The 8877-nt window shown below is 40.9% G+C and overlaps 1 pseudogene; it reads left to right on the forward strand.

Annotated features, from left to right (window-relative positions):
* Positions 1 to 161: 161 nt before the first annotated feature.
* On the forward strand, positions 162 to 387 carry LOC145720290 (cytochrome c oxidase subunit 7C, mitochondrial pseudogene; annotated as a pseudogene).
* The last annotated feature ends 8490 nt before the right edge of the window (positions 388 to 8877 follow it).

Raw genomic sequence — 8877 nt, forward strand, 5'->3', positions numbered from 1 at the left:
AAAAAAAAAAAAAAAGAAGATGGCAGCATCCTGGTCCCTGATTTCAAACTGTATTACAAATCTATAGCTATCAAAACAGTATAATATTGACACACACCAAGGAACAAGGTCGTGAGAAGAGGAGACTTGGAGGTGCTGCCATTTCTATGGTCTCAGGGCTCTGCCCCTTTTGAAGAACTTCCAACGGTGCCATGTTGGGACAGAGCATCTGGAGGCTCACAAGCTCTGTGGTCCGTAGGAGCCACTATGAGGAGGGCCCAGGGAAGAATTTGCCATTTTCAGTGGAAAACAACTGGCGATTACTACTTATGATGACTTTGTACTTTGGATCTGGATTTGCTGCACCTTTTTTTATAGCAAGACATCAGCTGCTTAAGAAGTAAGGATGTTTTAGGGCGCCTGGGTGGCTCAGTTGTTAAGAGTCTGCCTTTGGCTCAGGTCATGGTCCCAGGGTCCTGGGATCGAGCCCCGCATCGGGCTCCCTGTTCCGCAGGAAGCCCGCTTCTCCCTTTCCCCTCCCCCTGCTTGTGTCTCTCTCTGTCAAATAAATAAATAAAATCTTAAAAAAAAAAAAAGTAAGGATGTTTTAATTAACCCATCAAACAGATGTGAAAAGAACATTTTAAGAGGTGCAGTCTCTGAAAAATGGATCAAACTCTTGATTTCAACATACTCAATATGTTTGTAAATAAACTTATGGCATGAATCCTTAATGCCTCTTCTCTGAAACATGGAATGTAATAATTGTGCTTACTTTTTTATTTGGGAAATATTCCAGGATTAGTTTGTTTGGTCAGATTAGTGTGTGATTTAGTCTGTTTCTTGTTTTTAGATTTTGAGGCTTTATTTAATTTTTGATTACTAGGTCAAGACCTTGTTGGTAATTTATGTTATTAAAAATGCAAACTTGAAAAAAAAAGTAGGATATTGGCATAAACACAGAAATGTGGATCAATGGAACAGAGTAGATAGCTCAGAAATAAACCCACACATATAAGGTCAAGTAATTTATAACAAAGGAGCCTAGAATATGCACTGGGGAAAGGACAGTCTCTTCAATAAAGGGTTCTGGGAGAATTGGATCTTACACCAAATACAAAAATTACCTGAAGACAAATTACCTGAATGTAGGACCTAAAACTGTAAAACTCCTCGAAGACAACATAAGCACCAAACTACTTGACAGAGGTCTTGGTGATGATTTCTAGACTTGACACTAAAAGCTAAGGCAACAAAGGCAAAAATAAAAAAGCTTCAGCACCGCAGAGAAACCATCACAAAATAAGAAGGAAGTTTACTGAATGGGAGAAGATATTTTTTAAATCATGTATCTGATATGGGGTAATATCCAAAATGTATAAAGAAGTCATGCAACCCATTAGCAAAGAAACCAAACAATCTGATTTAAAAACAGGCAGAGCACAGGACATAGTCTATAATGTAATAGTGCTGTACGGTGACAGATGGGAACCACGCAATTATGGTGACAGATGGGAGCACTGCACAGTGTACAGAATCGTACAGCTGAAGCTAATAGAACATTGTATAGCAGCGATACTGTGATAAAATTTGTTAAAAGGGCAGAGGATCTAAATAGACATTTTCCAAAGAAGACATACAGATGGACAACAGGTACATTAAAAAAAAAAGGTGCTCAACATCACTCATCACCAGAAAAATATAAATCAAAGCCATGACAAGATATCACTTCACACCTGGAGAATGACTAATATCAAAAAGACAAGAACTAAGTGTTGGTGAGGACGTGGAGGAAAGGGAACCTTTGCACACTGCTGGTGGGATTTTAAACTGGTGCAGCCACTGTGGGAAATAGTATGGAGGTTCTTCAAAAATTAAAATAGGGCTACCATATGACCCAGCAATTTCAACTTATGGGTATTTATCTGAAGAAAATGAAAACACCAACTCAAAAGGAGTCTCACCCCATGTTCCCTGCAGCATGATTAACAACAGCCTTGATAGGAAAACAACCTAAGTGTCCATCAGTGGATGCATGGATAAAGAGAATACTTTACACACACACAGGAATGTTATTTAGCCATAAAATGAAGGAAATTTTGCCATTTGCAACAACACTGATGGACCTTGAGAACATTATGCTAAGTGAAATAAGTCAAAGAAAGACAAATACCATATGGCCACATTTATATGTGGAATCTAAAAAAAGAAAAAGAGAGAAAACCCCAAACTCATAGCTACAGAGAACAGATTGGTGGTTGCCAGACACGGCGGGGGGGGTAATGGTAGGTGAAATGGGTGAAGAGGGTCTACAGGTACAAATTTCCAGGTATAAAATAAAGTCATGGGGATGCAATGTACAGCATTGGTATAATAATACTGGATTGTATGTTTGAAATTTGCTAGGAGCATAGATCTTAAAATTCTCATTATAAGAAAAAGATTATAACTATGTATAGGGACAGATGTCCCTAGACTTAGGAACCAGACTTATTGTGGAAATCACTTTGCAATGTACAAAAATATTAAATCATTACATTATACACCTGAAACTAATATAGTTACATGTCAATTATACCTCAATAAAAAAGTAGTTTCAAAGTTAATAAATTATAAAAAAAAAAGGTCATCTGCTTACAAGTTTTAAAAAACAGAAGAAACTCCCTTTCTCTCTCAAATAAATAAATAAAATCTTTTAAAAAATCTATCTCTCTCCCTCTCAAATAAATAAAATCTTCCAAAAGGTCGGGGCGGGGGGGGCAGGTGGCACCTGGGTCACTTGGTCGGTTAAGCGTCTGCCTTCGGCTCAGGTCATGATCCCGGAATTCTGGGATCGAGTCCCAAATCAGGCTCCCTGCTCAGCAGGGAGTCTGCTTCTCCCTCTCCCTCTGCTCCTTCACCCTCACCCCACTTGTGCTCGCTCTCTCTTGCTGTCTCTCTCATTTAAATAAATGAAATCTTAAAAAAAAATTATAGTCTATCATAGTCATTAATTGACACATTTCAACAAGGAAGGACATTGGGTAGTACTCTGAGGGAAGCATGAAATGAGGGCTGTTTTCCAATGATGCATACTTTATATTAGTAAATATTCCTTTTAGAAATATATATCTATTAATAAATATATTAATAAATATTTCCCTTCTGGAAAACTTCAACTTAAGAAAAAGCAAGACAAACAACCAGAATATAAGACTCTGTCTAGGGGCGCCTGGGTGGCTCAGTCGTTAAGTGTCTGCCTTCGGCTCAGATCATGGTCCCAGGGTCCTGGGATCGAGTCCCACATCGGGCTCCCTGCTCGGCGGGGAGCCTGCTTCTCCCTCTCCCACTCCCCCTGCTTGTGTTCCCTCTCTTGCTCTCTATCTGTCAGATAAATAAATAAAATCTTTAAAAAAAAACACAAACTTATAAGACTCTGTCTTTCCACTTTTGAGCAGACAGCTTTTTCAGCTTAACTAGATGATGATTTGATAATACAGGTGTCAAGGCTTTTCCCTTGGACCCACTTTTTAATTGCTAATTAGCTGAGCTTCTAAGCATTTTAAAAACGTATCCTATCTCATAAACAACTATAGTTAGTTAAATAAACTGTCTTGACATTTAAAAATGGCAGTGATAATGAGCCCCCCCCCCAAAAAAATACTACTGGCCGACAGAATTCAACAGCACATTAAAAAGATCATAGACCGGGCGCCTGGGTGGCTCAGTTGGTTAAGCGACTGCCTTCGGCTCAGGTCATGATCCTGGAGTCCCTGGATCGAGTCCCACGTTGGGCTCCCTGCTGGGCAGGGAGTCTGCTTCTCCCTCTGACCCTCCCCCCTCTCATGTACTCGCTCTCTCTCATTCTCTCTCTCTCAAATAAATAAATAAAATCTTTAAAAAAAAAAGATCATAGACCATGATCAAGTTGGGTTTATTCCTAGGATGGTTCAACATACGTGAATCAATCAACATGATATACCACATTAGCAGGATGAAGAATAAAAATCAATGATCATAACAATAGAAGCAGAGAAAGCATCTGACAAAATTCAACATCTATTTATGACAAAAACTCTCAACAGGGTGGGTAGAGGTGAATGTACCTCAACATAACAGAGGCCGTATATGACAAGCCCACAGCCACCATCATACTCAATGATGAAGAGCTGAAAGCTTCTCGCCTGAGACCAGGAACAACACAAGGATGCCCACTCTCATCACTTTTATCCCACATTGTTTTGGAAGTCCTGGCCAGAGCAATTAGGCAAAAAAGAAATAAAAGCATCCAAATTGGAAAGGAAGAAGTAAAATTACCCCTGTCTGCAGATAACATGACCTTATATGTATAAAATCCTAAAGATGCCACAAAAAAATACTTGAAACTAATAAATTCAGTAAAGTGGCAGGACACAAAGCCAACATTTTAAAAATCATATACACTAGTAACAAACTATCTGCAAAGGAATTTAAGAAAATAATCCCATTTACAAAAGCATCAAAAAGAATGAAATACTTAGGAATAAACTTAACCAAGGAGGGAAAAGACTTGTACACTGACTACTATGAAAATATTGGTAAAAAAAAAATTAAAGAAGACATAAATAAAAATACATCATATGTTCATGGCTTGGGAGACTTAATATTGTTAAGAATCAATGCAATCCCTATCAAAATATCAATGGTATTTTTTATAGAAATGGTAAAAATATCCTTAAAACTCATGTGGAACCAAAGAAGATTCTAAAAAGCCAAAGCAACTTGAGAAAGAACAAAACTGAAGGCGTCACAGTTCCTGATTTCAAAATATATTACAAATCTACAGTCTCCAAAACAGTATGGTTTTGTCATAAAAACAGACATTTGAACCAATGGAATAGAATAGGGAACCCGGAAATAAACCCACGCATATATGGCCAACTGATCCTCAACAAGCATGCCAAAAATATCCAATGGGGAAAGGAGAGTCTCATCAGTAAGTGGTGCTGGGAAAAGTGAATATCCGCGTGCAAAAGAATGAAACTTTACCTTTACTTCACACCACACACAAAAATAAACTCAAAGTGGATTAAAGACTCAAATGTGAGGTCTGAAACTGTAAAACTCCTAGCAGAAAACATAGGGGAAATCTTCGTGATATTGGTCTGGGCAGTGATTTCTTGGATATAACATCAGAAGCTCGAGCAACAAAACCAAAAATAGACAAATGTCATTACTTCAAGCTAAAGGTTTCTGCACAGAAAAGTAAACAATCAACAGAGTGAAAAGGCAGTCTACAGAATAGGAGAAAATGTTTGCCATCTATAAGCCTAAGAAGTCAATGTCCAGAATATGAAAGGAACTGCTACAACTCAACAGCAGAAAAGGAAATAACCCAATTTAAAAACAGGCAAAGGTCTTGAATAGACATTTCTCTATGGAGGACATACAAATGGCCAACAGACACATGAAAAAATGCTCAACATCACTCATCATCAGGGAAATACAAATCAAAAGCACAATAAGATATGACCTCACACCTGTTTAAAATGGCTGTCATCCAAAAAACAAAAAATAGTAAGTGTTGGCAAGGACGTAGAGAGATCGTAGATGTCGCTTTTACACTGCTGGTGGGGATGCAAAATGATGCGGCCACTGTGAGAACCAGTATGTAGGTTCCTCAAAAAATTAAAAATAGAACAGTCATATGATCCAGCAATCCCAGAAAAATTAAAAGAATTAAAATCAGGATCTCAAAGAGAGATTTACACTCCCAAAATCATTGCAGCTTTATTCACGGTAGCCAAAATATGGAAACTAAATGTCCGTCATCAGATGACTGGATAAGAAAATGTAGCCTCTGGGTACAGTGGAATATTATTTAGCCTTAAGAAGACGAAATCCTCCCACATGTGACAACATGGATGAATCTGGAGGACCTTATGGGAAATGAAATAAGTCAGTCACAGGAGCACAAGTACCTCATGATTCCATCTACAGGAAGTACCGAGATTCGTCCATCTCCTAGAGAAAGAGAGTAGATGGGTGCCCAAGGCTAGGGGAGGGGCAGAGGGATGCCACTGCTCAGAAGCTGAAGAGTTTCGGTTATGGGAGATGCACTAGCTGGAGGGATGGGCAGTGTGGTTCACAATGCTGCGCACTGAAACATTTGTTAAGAAGGTGGATCTTGTGTTCAGTGCTCTTACCATACACACAGATGCACCAGCCCCTCAGATTTAATTGGGGGAAAATCAATCTCATACCTACCTAACTTGATTGCTTGTGTTCAATGGTCAGAGAAATCTAGTGATTTTAGGCAAAGAGTGCTGAGAACTCATCTTGTACAGTCGTGTAATTTTACATATGAAGGAAACAACGAGGCCCAGAAGACATAAGGACTCTCCAAGGTCATACGACATGTCACAGCAGAACCGACAACACTGACAGATTCTCCTCGATCTCTCTGCAGGGTGGGCAAGGGCTCCTGCCCACGCCTGTCCTCCCTTGGGGTCCACGGGTCCAACTCATCTTACCACTGCTCCTTTGACCTGATGTGGCTGCCACTTCCCTCCCCTGTCACGTACACATCGGTTGTCCCCCAGAATCTGTCACTGGACTTCCTCCTGGGCCCTCATCCTGTCTTCTCTCTTTGGGATGGTATTCTGTCCCATGACTCTCAGGATCCCATTATTGCTCCTGTGCCTCAGTCATGATGTTGGAACCACTGTTCAGTCTTTAGCAGGCTGCCCAGTGATGGACACATTCAGATGTTCAGTAAATACCTTCTTCACAAGAGTGGCACTCTCCAGATCCTGCACTTGGCTCAGCTCTCTCTTGACCAACTTATCTGGACTACCTAAAACCAAGACCATGATCTTTCTTCCGAATGCACCTCCTCCTTTATTCCCAGTTTCCACTAATCGCCTAGACTCCAACCATCGGAGTTATGTTTCTCCTGTATCACTAGATTACAGAGCTAATCAACTGCCAAGCACCATGGACCCCCTCCCCACTTCTCCTCCAGCCATCTGCTTCCTATTCACATTGCAGATGAACCTATTTCAGTCTAAGCCCAGGCTACTGCAGTAAATTCTGGAATGATTGCTTTCCAGATGCCCATCCTCACTCCAATTCACTGGGTTTTCAGGTTGGTTTCCATAAAACCCAGCTCTGGACTTCTTACTACATCCTTACTAGGAAGGCTTCGGTGCCTCCACTTTGCACAAAATGTGACATCAGACCCTGGTCCCAGCCCCTTCTCAGGAATGTGCCCCCTCCAAACGCCCAGGGCAGTTGAAGAGCAGCCGTCCTTAGACATACCTGCTTCCCCACCTACCCCTCCTTCTGCGTCCCTGCAAATGGGGTGGAATCCATACTGTCTCTGTAGTCTTCTTGTAGACCATGATGCTCAAACACTGGCAATTTTATGAGACTCAACCTGATACCTTCAGAGTCCATTTTAAACACGGTCTCCTCTGTAAAGCTCTGCTCTGTGTTGCCCAGCCCCCAAATTTGGATGGAGGGATCTTTTTGACCATGCACTTTGTTTTTACTGTCCAGCTTGCTTTGACAAGCCTTGCATTACCATAGTGTCTGGGCTGACCTGTAAGGTTGCCTCAGAAGGGACTGGGACTCACTCATCATTTACATTTCACAGAGATTGTGTTTAAAAGTCTGGGGAATTGGATTGCATTTCACTGCGTGGCAGGCTTCCTAACTCAAGCCCAGGGCATTCCCCGCACGAATGCTCCTGAAAATGCTGCAACATGAAACTCATTGTTTTTCATATTCAATGCATCACTTTTTATCACACTCCTCAGATTTCCAATCTGCAACATATAAGGGGAAACAGGATTATTTTCTTACATTCAGAAAGGTAACCAGTTTCTTTTTCAGTTGCTCTAGTTGAAGGTAACACCATGAAAAGCTGACATATTAACGTATAATGAAGCTATTTCCTCGTTATTTGACATGTTCTCCTGAGACAGCTTTAACATAGACAGAGCACATTTTTACATTTGCCTGTGTAAACTGTATTTCCTGAGTGAGCGAGTGCCCGCATGGGTTTGAGCCTGCTGCGTTACAGTAACCAGGTAACCTGTAGGACCATTTGGTTTGTTTGTTTAATACATGCGGTGGACAAAAACTTTAAAACTTCAGGCCGTGATCCTTTTACATCTAAAAATAACAGAGATCCCACCTGCTTCACGACCGACTGACCGCTATGAATCTTTCCAGGAAGACCAGCTACGCTGGGGAAGATACCGAGTTAAGAATTTCCTGTCACCATTTTTAGGACTTGGATAGGGAAAAATGTCTCCAATTTCAAAAGGTAAAACTACCTTTCAAGTTAGAATTATCAAAATGTCAAAACAATTTCAAGTAGTCATTTTTTGAAATTGCTTAAAACAAAACCAAAACCATATAGAACTAACAGCAGCTACCTTTCTATTATGAACAATACATTTCTAGAGAGATAAAGAAAAGATATCTAAAACTAATTTGAATATGTCTGAGTGGAAGTATCTGTTTCCAAATACCCAGCACTATTTCTTACTCAGCATACGCACACGTCCTAGCGTCTAGGAAGGCTGGAACACTGCATCCTGGAGTCCCAGAAGCCCGTGTGCTCTGAGCGTTGGGACAGGACAGCAGAACCTGCCAGTTGTTGCTGGTGTGAGAACAGCTGAGGTTCTGCCTTCTCATCCGCAAAGATAAACCAACGACTCCCCCAGAAATACTGCGGAGGAGAGGGAAGACCCTGCAGACGCCACTGTCCTCACTGCTGTTTCTTACTACATGTGACTTCAGTGATCCAATTACGTTTTCATCCCCTCTCGTCCCTCCCCCGTCTGTCGCTCTCGGTATGCCTGACACACAATACACTGAGCATTTGTGTGCACATCAGGGTGATGGGTCCTGACATGCGCGTTCACTTGT

The sequence above is a fragment of the Leptonychotes weddellii genome, chromosome 2 (genome assembly GCF_054177405.1).
Source record: "Leptonychotes weddellii isolate Sample4059 chromosome 2, ASM5417740v2, whole genome shotgun sequence".
Lineage (NCBI taxonomy): Eukaryota > Metazoa > Chordata > Mammalia > Carnivora > Phocidae > Leptonychotes > Leptonychotes weddellii.